General features: G+C 33.3%; 1 protein-coding gene across 4 annotated transcripts in view; it reads right to left on the bottom strand.

The window, feature by feature from the left end:
* LOC142224253 (uncharacterized) overlaps window positions 1-17,097 on the bottom strand; it is a 562,139-nt gene that overhangs the window by 363,440 nt on the left and 181,602 nt on the right. The gene's annotated exons all lie outside the window — the stretch shown is intronic.

The following is a 17,097-nucleotide window of genomic DNA, read 5'->3' as shown; positions in this document are numbered from 1 at the left end:
TGCTCCTCCTAAAGGCACCGGAGATCAAATCTGGCGATCGGTTTATATGGGGGAACTATTGGCAATAAGAGAAGTGGTGAATTGGCTGCAGGATGAATTGCTCCAAGCAATATTGACATTAATATATACTCAGACAGTCAACCTGCAATAAAATCCTTGGAATCTGTGTTCCTCAACTCGAAAACGGCCATCGACTGCCGCAAATCTCTCAATGAGATGGCTGAGCAGCACAATATTCACCTAATATGGGTGCCTGGCCATAGGAACATACCGGGGAACTGCGAAGCAGATGAGCTAGCAAGGCTAGGAACTACACAGTCTCACATAAGTTTACATACCCTTGAGGTTTTTACCTTATAACTAAACATGTTTCTTGTTGTTGTTTATAATCCAGACTACAAAAATCGTCTTGAAAATTGACAAATACTTTGTTTTTCAAATTAATTTACAAAATCTAAAGCATATATATGCATATTTTATTATATTTTATTAATTAAAGAAAATACAATTTCTTAAACCGTATGTAAACTTGTGTGAGACTGTGTACCTTACATATTCCGGGGGAACTAGAATCTGTTGGTATGCCTCTGGCTACCTGCAAGCTCTTACTGCGTGAGAAGGCTGTCATGATGGCAAATGTTCGATGGGAGAATTGTAATGGTTGTAACGACACCAAGTAAATATGGCCCCATTTAAACTTAAACCGCACAATAGATATGTTAGTGTTCTCGAGACGCCAGATATCATTCCTTATATCTGCTATAACGGGTCGCTGCCTGATAGGCGATTTTGCAAAAACTATTGGTGCGAAGTATAATGACTATTGTATGAACTGTCATGATGCGGAGGAAAAGGAATCAATAAAACACCTCTTGTGTGAGTGTTCTGCATTTTGTGTAAAGCGTAAGCAAATTTTAGGGGCATATAGCTTCAGATTACTGGCGGACCTGGAAAACGTTAACTTAAGCAGTCTACTAATGTTTTTGGAACAATCTGGTTGGTTCAACAGAAGAAAATAATCGAGAAGGTTCAACGGTTAAAACTAGAAGTGCTCATATGTAATAGGTACTTTTAGTTAGTGTGGTATCACAATGGACTGAATAGTCTAAGTGAGCCCGAATCTTAATCGGCCTACCACTTTAACCTAACCTAACCTATGGGGGCTATATATAATTATGGACTGATATGAACCAATTCCTGCAGGGTTGTTGGATACCATATACTAATACCACGTACTAAATTTCAACCGGATCGGATGAATTTTGCTCTTCCAAGGGGCTCCGGAGGTCAAATCTGGGGATCGGTTCATATGGGGGCTATATATAATTATGGACCGATATGGACAAATTTTTGCATGGTCATTAAAGACCAAATACTAACACCATGTACCAAATTTCAGCCGGATCGGATGAAATTTGCTTCTCTTAGAGGCTCCGCAAGCCAAATCGGGGGATCGGTTCATATGGGGGCTATATATAATTATGGACCGATATGGACAAATTTTTGCGTGGTTATTAGAGACCATGTACCAACACCGTGTACCAAATTTCAGTCGGATAGGATGAAATTTGCTTCTCTTAGAAGCTCCGCAAGCCACATTTCGGTTTCCATTTATATGGGGGCTATACGTAAAAGTGGACCGATATGGCCCATTTGCAATACAATCCGACCTACATCAATAACAACTAAAGGGTGGTTAAATTGTAAGGGCCGATGTTGAATGTGAACCACACCTAAACGCCAAGTTTTTTTTTCGAATTTTATTCCACATTTCTCTATTTCAGACTTACTCAATTTGAACCATGGACGTCGTGAATGGGCAGAATGGTTCCAAGAAATGGCAACAGTGGATGATCAATTTTCGACGAAAATCATCTTCAGTGATGAGGCACATTTTCACCTCAGTGGATTCGTCAAAAAAGAGAATTGCCGCATTTGGGCAAATGAGAATCCAAGAGTGTTTGTCGAAAAACCAATGCACCCACAAAGAGTGACTGTTTGGTGCAGTTTATGGGCTGGCGGCATCATCGGGCCGTATTTTTCCCAAAATGAGGCCGGTCAGGCAGTTACTGTGAATGGTGTTCGCTATTGTGAGATTATAACGAACTTTTTATGACCCGAATTGGAAGATATGGATGTGGACGATATGTGGTTTCAGCAGGACGGTGCCACTTGCCACACAGCTAACGAAACAATGGCTCTTCTGGCAACAAATTCAATGGCCGTGTTATCTCACGTAATGGCGATGTCAATTGGCCGCCAAGATCATGTGATTTGACACCGTTGGACTTTTTTCTTTGGGGTTATTTGAAAGAAAAGGTGTACGTCGATAAGCCAGCAACAATTCAAGAGCTAAAGGATGAGATAATTTGGCACATTAACGGCATAGAACCTCCATTATGCCTCAGCGTCATCGAAAATTTGGACCATCGGATGAAGGTGTGCCACCGAGGTCGCGAAGCCCATTTGGCCTATATTTTGTTCCATACATAATTGAGTAATACCAATATATCATAATAAAATAAAATTACAATAATTTCCTAAATAGTTTGTGTTTTATTCAAAATCAACATCGGCCCTTGAAATTTTAACCACCCTTTACTTGTGCCAAGTTTCAAGTCGATAGCTTGTTTCGTTCGGAAGTTAGCGTGATTTCAACAGATGGACCGACGGACGGACATGCTCAGATCGACTCAGAATTTCACCATGACCCAGACTATATATACTTTATGGGGTCTTAGAGCAATATTTCGATGTGTTACAAACGGAATGACAAAGTTAATATACCCCCCATCCTATGGTGGAGGGTATAAAAATATTGGAAATATTTAAATTGTTTAAAATTTCGCAAACCTGCATTTATGATTTATAGGTCGATATATACGAAATAGAGTAAAGTAACGATTTTACAAGGAAAATGTGGGTATTTTGGCCATATTTGCTAAAATTGGAAGAACATATATATGTGGGGGCTTTGTCTAATTCTGAGCCGATTTTGATAAAATTTGGCACACATTGCTAAAATTTTTTATTGAACTCTCAGTGCAAAACTTTCGAATTTTTCGAAATGAAACTTTGGCCTCCGTGGTCATATATATGAATCTAAATCGGACGAAAGATATATGTATATGGGTGTTATATCTAAACCTGAACCAATTTGAACTAAATTTGGCATGTGTAGTAAAAATGTTATGACCATTCCCTGCGCACTATATTAAGTAAATCGGAAGGAAATTTTGATCTTCAGTGGTCATTTGCCTGTAAATCGGACGACAGATATATATGGGAGATGTATTTAAATCTGAATCGATTTCAACCAAATTCGGTATGCATATTTATAATGTTAGTTCTACACCTTGTGAAAAATTTTAACTTTGTCATTCCGTTTGTAACACATCGAAATATTGCTCTACGACCCCATAAAGTGTATATATTCTGGGTCGTGGTGAAATTCTGAGTCGATCTAAGCATCTAAGACCGACGGAGGTCTGTTGAAATCACGCTAACTTCCGAACGAAACACGCTATCGACTTGAAACTTGGCACAAGTAGTTGTTATTGATATAGATCGGATGGTATTGCAAATGGGCCATATCGGTTCACTTTACGAATAGCCCCCATATAAACGGACCCCCAGATTTGGCTTTCGGAGCCTCTAAAACAAGCATATTTCATCCGATCTGGCTGAAACTTGGTACATGATGTTGCTATATGGTCTCTAACAACCATGCAAAAATCGGTCCACATCGGTCCATAGTTATATATAGCCCCCATATAAACCAATCCCCAGATTTGTATTGCGTAGCCTTTAAGAGAAGCAAAATTCGACAAATTGAAGAAAATTTATTAGACATAATTATTTTTTTTTTCACTTGTTAATGAAAATTTCGAATGAAAAAATTGGAGTTCAAAATTGCAAAAATGTCTTTTGTACCAAACGAAGTTCATGATGGGCGCATTATTGGTAAAATTTACAAATTTTAAGACCTATTTTGTGGGAGACATGTATTTAGTAAATCTCTGTGTATAGTTTAACCCCCTTTTTAGTTATTTTAACTAACGCACACAAAAAATTATTAAAGTGTAGAAAACTTTCTCAAAACATAATAATTCCATGAACTAACATAGAAAAAAATTGGCTTTAGGGCCATATAGGGTTTACTTTTTTTGAGTGTACTACGAAGATACATAAGTAGTAAATTAATAAATAAATAGTCCATAATAACTAAAATGAGAAAATTATTTTTCAATTGTGTCTGTCTTGGAATACGTATAGCGTTGAAGGCTTTTACAAATTTGAACTCCAATTTTTTCCTTCAAAATATGAAATTTACTTAAAGACCAGAAAATTAAATTTTTAATAAAGGGTGATTTGTTAAGAGCTTGATAACTTTAAAAAAAAAAAAAAAACGCATAAAATTTGCAAAATCTCATCGGTTCTTTATTTGAAACGTTAGATTGGTCCATGACATTTACTTTTTGAAGATAATTTCATTTAAATGTTGACCGCGGCTGCGTCTTAGGTGGTCCATTCGGAAAGTCCAATTTTGGGCAACTTTTTCGAGCATTTCGGCCGGAATAGCCCGAATTTCTTCGGAAATGTTGTCTTCCAAAGCTGGAATAGTTGCTGGCTTATTTCTGTAGACTTTAGACTTGACGTAGCCCCACAAAAATAGTCTAAAGGCGTCAAATCGCATGATCTTGGTGGCCAACTTACCGGTCCATAACCCATAACCGTCGAACTGAACGGACGTGTTTTCTAATAGCGGAGTATTTCATCGTAATAAGTACTTATTACGAATTTCATGTGTGGTGGAAATAATAAACCACCATGCAGCGAAATTCAAAGTCATCCACTGGGTTGCTAACTTCAGGGCCCAGTGGACGGGTAACGACTGAAGTTATAAATTTGGGCAGCGACCAAGAGTCAGGCCCAATTAGTCGACCTGTAGACGGGTCGACTGGCGGTGACACTTTGGCAAGTCGAACCTTTTCTAAGGTGACGACATCAAAAGGAGGCAATCCCTCTCGAAAGAGATTCAAGGAACGAAGAAATGCTTTGTTTATCCTAAAGAAATTAGGATCAGTCGACCCAAGCACGTTGTCGGCTAAGCAAAGCGATTCCTTAAAATGGGCTCAAGGAATTCTTGAAGCTGGAAAAAGGGAACGATCGCCGGATGAGCTACCATCCTCTAAACGGGATCAAAGATCGTTTGCCTCAGTTGCAAAAGACAGCCTTGTGATGGCTATTATTAATAAAGGAGCATTGGACGGTATGATTCCAAAGCAAAAATGGGGGGAAATTGAGAACGCGATGTCTGGTGTCTACTCAGAGGTGCGAAAAAAGTTTCCCGGACCAAGTCCTCGACAGCAAGATGCTGGATGGTATCAAGGACGATATAAGTTAATAGCTTTTGCAGACCAGAGGTCTATGGATTGCTTTAAAGCTGCATTGATGCTAATTGGTGAAGTTTGGGAAGGAGCCGCTTTGGAGTTAGTCGATAAAAAAGACATACCGGCTAAACCTAGAGCACATGCATGGATACCGGCAAACCCTCCTGATCCGGAGTCAATACTAGAGAGACTAAAAGAATGTAACCCAGATCTTCCAACCGCCGATTGGAAGGTTGGTCGTTTGGATGAGGTGGATGGACCAAGACGACATGCGGTGTTTATATTAAACATAGAGTCGCTGCCACATCTAGCCCAGACCCAAGGACGCGTAAGTTATGGCTTTCATGATATCCATATGAAGGTATACAAAAGCGATCAGCCAAAGGATACCGAAACGGACAAGCCACCGGTAGAGTCAGCAGTGAAAAAATCTCCTAGCGAAGCCGAAGGAGACATAAAACCGGCAGACTATGGCGAAAATCATATGCGGAAAGTTTCTACAGGCTCAAGCCTCACCAAAGCTGAACCGCGGACTGTTGCGAGAGTCACCGAGATCTGTGAAGAGGAAGCCCTTGATGACTCAATTGAAGCGGCTGATGTGACGGTGGTTGAAAATTTGGATGGTTCTACGGTTCCTCCAGATAAATCTTCACCATTGTAAGGCCGCTTGTGCTGCCTTAAAAGTTCTCCTGATGAAAGGAGACATAGATATAGTTCTTATTCAAGAACCATACATATATAAGAACAAGATCTGTGAATTAAGCACTCCGGGTTTCAAACTTTTGCATAATACCGGTAACGATATAAATCGAGCATGTATAATTGCTAAAAACGAACTAAACTTGTTTCTGCTTCCTTCATTGAGCAATGCAGATACTGTCGTAGCCAGTCTAGAGATATCCACATGCAAATATTGGGTATCTTCGGTCTACATGGGACATGATAGGGATATGCCACCCTGTGCCGTTAAGACCTTAGTTGAGGAGTCACTAAAAACAAAGACAAAGCTCATTATGGGATGCGATGCAAATGCACATCATAGTATTTGGGGAAGTAGTGATACTAATGCAAGGGGAGAGTCGCTAATAGAGTTTATTTTGCGTACTAACCTGGTAGTTTGCAATAAGGGAGATGCACCAACCTTCGTCACCAGGAACAGACAAGAGGTTTTGGACGTAACGTTGACCTCTCCGGAACTGAATGATAAGATATCTGAGTGGCAAGTTTTGAGGGAACATAGCTTCTCAGATCATCGCTACATCAGTTTCAGATTGGCTGTTCGTACTTCAAAGACCATATTTCCGCCAAATGTTAGGAAAGCTGATTGGAATAGGTATAGGGAATCGTTCAATTTGATGATACCGGAAATGCCGGAGACAAATATGAGCACTGTGCAAGATATCGAACAAGCAGTGGAGCGGATTACGAAGGCCTTCAACATTTCACTGAAAGCTGCTTGCCCTAGGGGAAAGCCAAGGGGAAAAAATCGGCCGCCATGGTGGACTACGGAGTTAAGTAATATGAGGAAATCCTGCAGGAAGCTCTTTAACAAAGCAAAGTCCACAAGAGCTCCGGAGGATTGGGACACTTACAAGATGAATCTGAGAGAATATAAACGAGAACTGAGAAGGTCTCAACAAAACTCTTGGGATGATTACTGTAGCAGTATTGAGAATACGTCAGAGGCTTCCAGACTACGGAAGGTACTAGCATCCACTAACACCGCTCCAGGTTTCATTAAAACATCGGAGGGAAATTGGACAACGTCCAGTGAGGAGACGTTGGAGGTACTTTTGGACACACACTTCCCTGGAAATCAGACGGTTGAACCATGTTCCGGCGGTGTAACAGAGGCTCGGCGATCACTTCCTATCGAGGAAATTGTGTCGGAATCTAGAATAAAATGGGCTTTAAATAGCTTTGGACCATTCAAATCCCCCGGACCTGATGGAATTACTCCGGCGGAGTTACAGGCAGTGGCTGAAAGAATTATCCCCTGGTTGACGGTGATATATAAACAATGTGTAAACTTAGCATATATTCCAGAAAAGTGGAGGGAAACAAAAGTCGTCTTCATACCTAAAGCAGGAAAAGCCTCTCACTGGAGTGCGAAGGATTTCCGACCAATCAGCTTATCCTCATTCCTACTTAAGACCCTGGAGAGGATGATAGACATGTATCTTAGAACTAGCGTGGATTCAAGTTTGCTCTCGAAACGACAGCATGCATACTCGAAGGGCAGGTCTACTGAGACCGCATTGCATGAACTGGTCAGCTTTATTGAAAGCTCACTATCTGTCAAAGAATACACAATCGTGGCGTTTCTAGACATCGAAGGGGCGTTCAATAATGTCCATCCGAGCTCGATATTAAATGGACTGACAACTCTCAATGTTGATCCAGGTATACTTAGGCTGGTAGACGAACTTCTAATAAAGAGACGTATTTCAGCCGCACTAGGGCAAGCAAACATACAAAGGTATGTGAACAGAGGCACTCCCCAAGGAGGAGTTCTATCACCTCTTCTTTGGAATGTTGCTATAAACAACCTTCTGGTTTCTCTAGAAAAAGAAAGGATAAAAGTGGTGGCATACGCAGATGATGTGGCGCTAGCAGTCAGGGGAAAATTCCCATCCACAATCAGAGATATTATACAGAGAGCTCTCCGGATGACTGAGAAATGGGCGAAAGATAATGGTCTTGGTGTAAATCCAGCAAAGACAGAAATAGTCATGTACTGCAAAGATCGCAAAACTCCCACGGTTAGGCCCATTTCCTTAGGGGGTACTGAAATTCCCTTTGGTGAGTGTGCAAAATACCTTGGCGTTATTTTGGACAGGAAGCTGAATTTTAGGCTTAATATTGAAGAGAGGGCGAAAAAAGCCACGGTAGCTTTGTACTCGTGCAAAAAGGCAATAGGGAAAAAGTGGGGACTAAGACCAAAAATTGTGCATTGGCTATACACGGCAGTGGTTAGACCTATAATGCTATATGGTGTTGTAGTCTGGTGGCCGGCACTTCAGAAACCGACTTGTTTAGATAAAGTTCAGCGTATGGCGAGCTTATGTATCTCAGGCGCATTTAGTAAGACAGGAACAGACTCCCTTAATGTCATGCTACATCTATTGCCTTTAGACATTTTGGCCAAACAGTCAGCTGCAACAACGGCTGTGCGGTTGCGCGAGCTATCGCTGTGGTCGGAAAAAATGTACGGTCATAGTTCGGTCCTCAAAGTAATGCCAGATGTGCCTAACGTAGTGGATTACACCCTGGCAAAACCACTTTTCGACAAAAAGTTTGAAACTCTAATTCCCAACAGTGAGGCGTGGTGTACACAGACCCCGGGGAATAAAAGATATATAGATTTCTATACTGATGGCTCCAAATTGAATGGACAAGTGGGGTTCGGAGTATATTCTAAAGATCTGGAAATTCGAATAGCGAAAAGATTACCTAATCACTGTAGTGTTTTTCAGGCTGAAATATTGGCAATAAGAGAGGTGGTGAATTGGCTGAGAAGTAATGTTCCAACAAATATTGGCATTAATATATACTCAGACAGTCAACCTGCAATAAAATCCTTGGACTCTGTGTTCCTTAACTCAAAAACGGCCATAGACTGCCGCAAATCTCTCAACGAGATGGCTGAGCAGTACAATATTCACCTAATATGGGTGCCTGGTCATAGGAACATACCGGGGAACTGTGAAGCAGATGTGTTAGCAAGGCTAGGAACTACCTTACATATTCCAGGGGAACTAGAATCTGTTGGTATGCCTCTGGCCACCTGCAAGCTCTTACTGCGTGAGAAGGCTGTTATGATGGCCAATATTCGATGGGAAAATTGCAAGGGTTGTAACGACACCAAGCAAATATGGCCCCATTTAAACTTAAACCGCACACTAGATATGCTGGTGTTCTCAAGGCGTCAGATAGCACTCCTGATATCTGCTATAACGGGTCGCTGCCTGATAGGCGAATTTGCAAAAACTATAGGTGCGAAGTATAATGACTATTGTATAAGCTGTCATGACGTGGAGGAAAAGGAATCAATTAAACACCTCTTGTGTGAGTGTCCTGCTTTTTGTGTAAGGCGTAAGCGAATTTTAGGAGCATATAGCTTTAGATTACTGGCTGACCTGGAAAACGTTAACTTAAGTAGTTTGTTAATGTTTTTGGAGCAATCTGGTTGGTTCCACAAAAGTAAATAATAGAGAAGGTTCAGTGGTTAAGACTAGAAGTGCCCATATGTAATAGGTACTTTTAGTTAAATGTGGTATCACAATGGACTGAATAGTCTAAGTGAGCCTGAAATTTAATCGGGCTGCCACTTTAACCTAACCTAACCTAACCTACCGGTCCATTTCTTGAGATGAATTGTTCTCCGAAGTTTTCCCTCAAAATGGCCATAGAATCGCGAGCTGTGTGGCATGTAGCGCCATCTTGTTGAAACCACATGTCAACCAAGTTCAGTTCTTCCATTTTTGGCAACAAAAAGTTTGTTAGCATCGAACGATAGCGATCGCCATTCATCGTAACGTTGCGTCCAACAGCATCTTTGAAAAAATACGGTCCAATGATTCCACCAGCGTACAAACCACACCAAACAGTGCATTTTTCGGGATGCATGGGCAGTTCTTGAACGGCTTCTGGTTGCTCTTCACTCCAAATGCGGCAATTTTGCTTATTTACGTAGCCATTCAACCAGAAATGAGCCTCATAGCTGAACAAACTTTGTCGATAAAAAAGCGGATTTTCTGCCACTGATTTTGGTAATAAAATTCAATGATTTGCAAGCGTTGCTCGTTAGTAAGTCTATTCATGATGAAATGTCAAAGCATACTGAACATCTTTCTCTTTGACACCATGTCTGAAATCCCACGTGATCTGTCAAATACTAATGCATGAAAATCCTAACCTCAAAAGAATCACCCTTTATTTTTTTTTCAATTTGACAAAAAAAAATATTCTTTCATGGTGAGTTCACTTTTTTGGGTGTATTATTCATCTGCATCAAAACACAATCCTTAAACCTTTAGTCGTTTTACTTCTGTAAAGTCTTTAATTTTTGTATTTGAACATAACGCACATTATGGAAACGGTGTATGGAATTCTCTCCCTCTCTCTCTACTTCATTTCCCATCACACTTCTTCCATACTTTCAATGTCAAAATGACTTTTTCGGAAATAATTTCAGATAAGAATTTCACTCCAATGGTTTAAGGTGTCAACGACTTAGATAAGAGTAGTGCGAAGGCAGTAAACATGACGTAAATACTGGACATAGATACGAAATGCATGCATTTCTCTTTTCAATGCAGGGATAATTTTGAAGGTATTTAGGGCCTTACAGAGTGTCTAGAAATTTCTGGAACCACCAATAAAGATCACCTTCTTTAGGGGTTGACGGAATTTTTGATAGGCTCATGATCGTATATCTGTTAAAATAGAAATTACAGCTACGTGACACTTGCTGTATTAGCAGGCAGGTCACACTATTGTTTATAGTAAACATCTACATAAAACTTATTTTTATATATATATTTTTTTATTATATAAAATTAAATTTTATTTCTATAGAAAATTTTGTCAAAATTTGAATTCTATAGAAAATTTGGTCACAATTTTATTTCTATAGAAAATTTTGTCCAAATTTTATTTCTATAGAAAATTTTGTCCAAATTTTATTTCTATAGAAAATTTTGTCAAAATTTTTATTTCCATAGAAAATTTTGTCAAAATTTTTATTTCCATAGAAATTTTTGTCAAAATTTTATTTCTATAGAAATTTTTTTCAAAATTATATTTTTATAGAAAATTTTGTCAAAATTTTATTTCTATAGAAAATTTTGTCAACATTTTATTTCTATAGAAAATTTTGTCAACATTTTATTTCTATAGAAAATTTTGTCAAATTTTTATTTCTATAGAAAATTTTGTCAAATTTTATTTCTATAGAAAATTTTGTCAAAATTTTATTTCTATAGAAAATTTTGTCAAAATTTTATTTCTATAGAAAATTTTGTCAAAATTTTATTTCTATAGAAAATATTGTCAAAATTTTATTTCTATAGAACATTTTATTTCTATAGAAAATTTTATTTCTATAGAAAATTTTGTCAAAATTTTATTTCTATAGAAAATTTTGTCAAAATTTTTATTTCCATAGAAAATTTTGTCAAAATTTTTATTTCCATAGAAATTTTTGTCAAAATTTTATTTCTATAGAAAATTTTTTCAAAATTTTATTTCTATAGAAAATTTTGTCAAAATTTTATTTCTATAGAAAATTTTGTCAACATTTTATTTCTATAGAAAATTTTGTCAACATTTTATTTCTATAGAAAATTTTGTCAAAATTTTATTTCTATAGAAAATTTTGTCAAATTTTATTTCTATAGAAAATTTTTTCAAAATTTTATTTCTATAGAAAATTTTGTCAAAATTTTATTTCTATAGAAAATTTTGTCAACATTTTATTTCTATAGAAAATTTTGTCAAAATTTTATTTCTATAGAAAATTTTGTCAAATTTTATTTCTGTAGAAAATTTTGTCAAAATTTTATTTCTATAGAAAATTTTGTCAACATTTTATTTCTATAAAAAATTTTGTCAAAATTTTATTTCTATAGAAAATTTTGTCAAATTTTATTTCTATAGAAAATGTTGTCAAAATTTTATTTCTATAGAAAATTTTGTCAAAATTTTATTTCTATAGAAAATTTTGTCAACATTTTATTTCTATAGAAAATTTTGTCAAAATTTTATTTCTATAGAAAATTTTGTCAAAATTTTATTTCTATAGAAAATTTTGTCAAAATTTTATTTCTATAGAAAATGTTGTCAAAATTTTATTTCTATAGAAAATTTTGTCTAAATTTTATTTCTATAGAAAATTTTGTCAAAATTTTATTTCTATAGAAATTTTTTTCCAAATTTTATTTCTACACAGAAAAAAATATTACCAAAATATTTCCAATTAAAAAGTTAATTGAAGTTGAAAATTTTTTCAATTAATAAATTAATTGATACAATTAACTTTTTAATCATGATAGAGACATTAAGTTAATTAAGTCAATGATTGAAAATTTTAAAATTTTTAATTAAAAAATTGATTGATACAATTAACTTTTTAATCAAATTCGGAAGACTAAGTCAGTTAAAAAAGTGATGAACATTTTTTTAAATTTTTAATTAAATTTTTTTTTCAAACAATCAATTGTTAATCCATATAAAAATTCGAAGCCAATTCAAAATGTAATTGAAAATAGTTACCTTTTTTAATTAATAAATTAATTGATTTTTGCAATCAACATCAATTAAATTTTTAATTGAATCAATTAAAAAATTAATTGAAATTTGGTAATGAAATCAATTAATTTTTTAATCAAGAATTTTTTCTATGCCCAATTAAAACTATGATTGATACTATCATTTTCGTGATTGAAGACATTTCAATTAAAAAATTAATTGGATCAATTAATTTCGTGATTGAATCAGAAAAAATTTTTTTTGTGTGTATAGAAAATTTAGTCAAAATGTTATTTCTATAGAAAATGTCAAAATTTTATTTCTATAGAAAAATTTGTCTAAATTTTATTTCTATAGAAATTTTTGTCAACATTTTATTTCTATAGACAATTTTGTCAAAATTTTATTTCTATAGAAAATTTTGTCAAAATTTTATTTCTATAGAAAATGTTGTCAAAATTGTATTTCTACAGAAAATTTTGTCTAAATTTTATTTCTATAGAAAATTTTGTCTAAGTTTTATTTCTATAGAAAATTTTGTCAAAATTGTATTTCTATAGAGATTTTTGTCAAAATTTTATTTCTATATAAAATTTTGTCAAAATTTTTTTTTGTGTAAAAAAATTTGTCAAAATTTTAATTCTATAGAAAATGTTGTCAACATTTTATTGCTATAGAAACTTTTGTCAACATTTTATTGCTGTAGAAAATTTTGTCAAAATTTTATTTCTATCGAAAATTTTGTCAAAATTTCATTTCTATAGAGAATTTTGTTAATTTTTTTTTCTATAGAAAATTTTGTTAAAATTTTATTTCTATTGAAAATTTTGTCAAAATGTTATTTCTATAGAAAATGTCAAAATTTTATTTCTATAGAAAAATTTGTCTAAATTTTATTTCTATAGAAATTTTTGTCAACATTTTATTTCTATAGAAAATTTTGTCAAAATTTTATTTCTGTAGAAAATGTTGTCAAAATTTTAGTTCTATAGAAAATGTTGTCTAAATTTTAGTTCTATAGAAAATTTTGTCTAAATTTTATTTCTATAAAAAATTTTGTCAAATTTTATTTCTATAGAAAATTTTGTCAAAATGTTATTTCTATAGAAAATTTTGTCAAAATTTTATTTCTATAGAAAATTTTGTCAAAATTTTTATTTCCATAGACATTTTTGTCTAAACTTTATTTCTGTAGAAAATTTTGTTAAAATTTTATTTCTATAGAAAATTTTGTCAAAATTTTATTTGTGTAAAAAATTTTGTCAAAATTTTAATTTTATAGAAAATTTGGTCAACATTTTTAATTCTATAGAAAATTTTGTCAAAATTTCATTTCTATAGAAAATTTTGTGTGAAATTTATTTATAGGTCCTTATGGGACCTATTGGTTGTGTGTTACCAAGTTCACGTTCGTATATCTGTCAAACAAGAAATTACAGCTACATGACGCATGTTTTATTGCTAGTTCATTATATTGTTTATAGGCCACCAAAAACATTTGTGTCTGAGTTTAATTAAAAGGCAAGTTATTCATGGCGAACTCCAAGCGTAATAGTCTGATTGGTCTGGGACTGGGGAATCGCAATTTGCTAGATCAAAATGAAAAAAATGTTTGTGTATAGCACCATAGCATTGCGTCAAACGCCATCGTTGTGTTTGTTTTTTGTTTTATGGCAAAAATTAAGTGTCAGCCGCCGCCGACATAAATGGATCGATTTCTATATCTGGCTTGCACATGCAAATAACAAAGATCCAATTTCAAACATAAAGAATACTATGACTTTTTTTAGATGATAGTAAGCGCCTCACATATTCTTGTGCCTTTCACGGCATACCCCACCGTTAGAATATGGCTTTTTGAGGTAACTTATCATTGAAATGTTTCTGTTGCATTTTCATTTGGCAAAAATTAAAATGAATTGAAATCTGTATCCAATATTTTCACAATATACCAACCATTGAATTGGTCCAGACACCTATTGTGGCATTTCATTGTGTTTTGATTAAAAATAAAAACACATTCTATTTGGCATTATATACATTGGCTCATTTGTAGTAAACATTTCTATAAAATTGTATCGTTTATTTCATTTCGAAATATGTTTAGTATATGAAATAGAAACAAAAACAAATAAAATAAAATGAAATCGTTGTTTTGTTTATCTGGTCATTCTTGTGTTTTTGAATCTGGATATACAATGGCATTGAAAATGAAAAATGATTTTTTGAAATGGATTAATGCGAGTAATTTTCAAAAATATATACATAGATGATTAAAAAAAACGTAAATGAATAGAAAAAAGCAAAAATATCTTTAATATACAACTTAAGCTTGAAATATATTGAAAAAAGAATGGACTATATATCAGCAATTATTCATTGACTTTTAATGCTTTTTATTAATCACAAAGATCATATCCCGATATGAGTGACTTTCTGTCAATGACACAAATGTGCACATAAGATTGGACAACGGACGGACATGATATAAATACAATATAAAAGGTAACTTTAAAAGCCAATAGTCTGACATATAGATAGACAAACCTAACAGATGTCCTATAATTGGTTTATGAATTTAGAAGCAATTCGAAGCCAAATTCCTGGATAGATGCCATCGTTTCCACTGACTTGTGACACAATGCATTGTTCTGCAGTAGAAAAGAATAATAGCAACTTTTTTTTGAATGAAAATCTTAAATTAATTTTGAAATTATAATTTTTCCGTAAATAAAAATATTTTTATTCTCAAACCACAGTCGATTTTGTTTGTATCAATGACAAGGGATCTCCTTTTTATAGCCGATTCTAGTGATTCCCATTCCGGTGAAACCATTTAGAGAAGCTTCGAAGTACTTAGAAATGCCAACAACATTACTGAAAAACATTGTTGCTTTTGGTAAAAATTTTATTTTTATAGAAAACTCTGTCAAATTTTTATTTCTATAGAAGATTTTATCACAATTTTATTTCAATAGATAATTTTATTACCATTTTATTTCTATAGAAATGTTTCCAAAATTGTATTTCCATGAAAAAATTTGTCAAAATTTTATTTCTATAGAAAATTTTGTCAAATTTTTATTTTTATAGAAAAATTTTTCAAAATTTTATTTTAACAAAAAAATGTTGTCCAAATTTTATTTTTATAGAAAATTTTGTCAAAATATTATTTCTATAGAAAATTTTATCAAAATTTCATTTCTGTAGAAAATTTTATCAAAATTTCATTTCAATAGAAAATTTTGTGAAAATTTAATTTTCTTGTTTTTGATTTCAGCTTAAAACCATGCATTGACTAAACTACAAGTGTAGCTTAACCAACAGAGGAAAATAATGTTTGTCAAATTTATTTGGGCAAAGCCCTATAGACTGCAAGATGGTTGTATGGATGCACGTTTCGGAATTACCACATTCCTCATCAGCATCCTCTACTTGCAGCAAAACTATAAACCAATTATCAGAATAAATTCAGGCGGTTCACCAAAGTGAACCACTCTTGAACCTCCCGAAAAAGGTTTATGATATTCGGCCTTTGCCCAAACGAATTTGTACAAACATATCTCTTTTCCTTTGCCAAATCTGCCAAATCTATAGAACTTTTTGTCAAAATTATATAGAATATTTTATTTTTTCTCAGTATTTTATTTTTATAAAAATTTTGTCTTAATTTTATTTTTATGAAAAAATTTGTCAAAATTTTATTCCTTAGAAAATTTTGTCAAAATTTTATTTCTATAGAAAATTTTAACAACATTTTATTTCTATAGAAAATTTTGTCCAATTTTTATTTCTATAGAAAATTTTTTCAAAATTTTATTTCTATAGAGAATCTTGACAAATTTTTCTTTTAATTCTATAGTTCTTTTTTAATTTTATATGTATAGAAAATTTTGTTAAAATTTTATTTCTATATATCTATAAAAAATTTTGTCAAAATTTTATTCTATTTTTTTTTTTTCAAAATTATATTTCTATAGAAAATTTTGTCAAAATTATATTTCTATAGAAAATTTTGTCAAAAATTTATTTCTATAGAAAATTTTCTCAAAATTGTATTTCCATAGAAAATTTTGTCACAATTTTATTTCTATAAAAAATTTTGTCAAAATGTTATTTCTATAGAAAATTTTGTCAAACTTTTATTCCTATAGAGAATTTTGCCAAATTTTCTTTTAATTCTATAGATTTTTTGTTTTAATTTTATATCTATGGAACATTTTGTTAAAATTTTATTTCTATAAAAAATTTTTACAACATTTTATTTCTATAGAAAAGTTTGTCAAATTTTTATTTCTATAGAAAAATGCGTCCAAATTTTATTTCTCTAGAAAATTTTGTCAAATTTTTATTTCTATAGAAAAATTTGTCAAAATTGTATTTCTATAGAAATTTAAAAAAAAAATTAGTTCTATAGAATATTTTGTCAGAATTTCATTTCTATAGAAAACTT

The sequence above is a fragment of the Haematobia irritans genome, chromosome 2 (assembly GCF_050003625.1).
Source record: "Haematobia irritans isolate KBUSLIRL chromosome 2, ASM5000362v1, whole genome shotgun sequence".
Taxonomy (NCBI): domain Eukaryota; kingdom Metazoa; phylum Arthropoda; class Insecta; order Diptera; family Muscidae; genus Haematobia; species Haematobia irritans.
The sequence above is the reverse complement of the archived record's forward strand: the minus strand, read 5'-3'. Positions and strand labels throughout refer to the sequence as shown.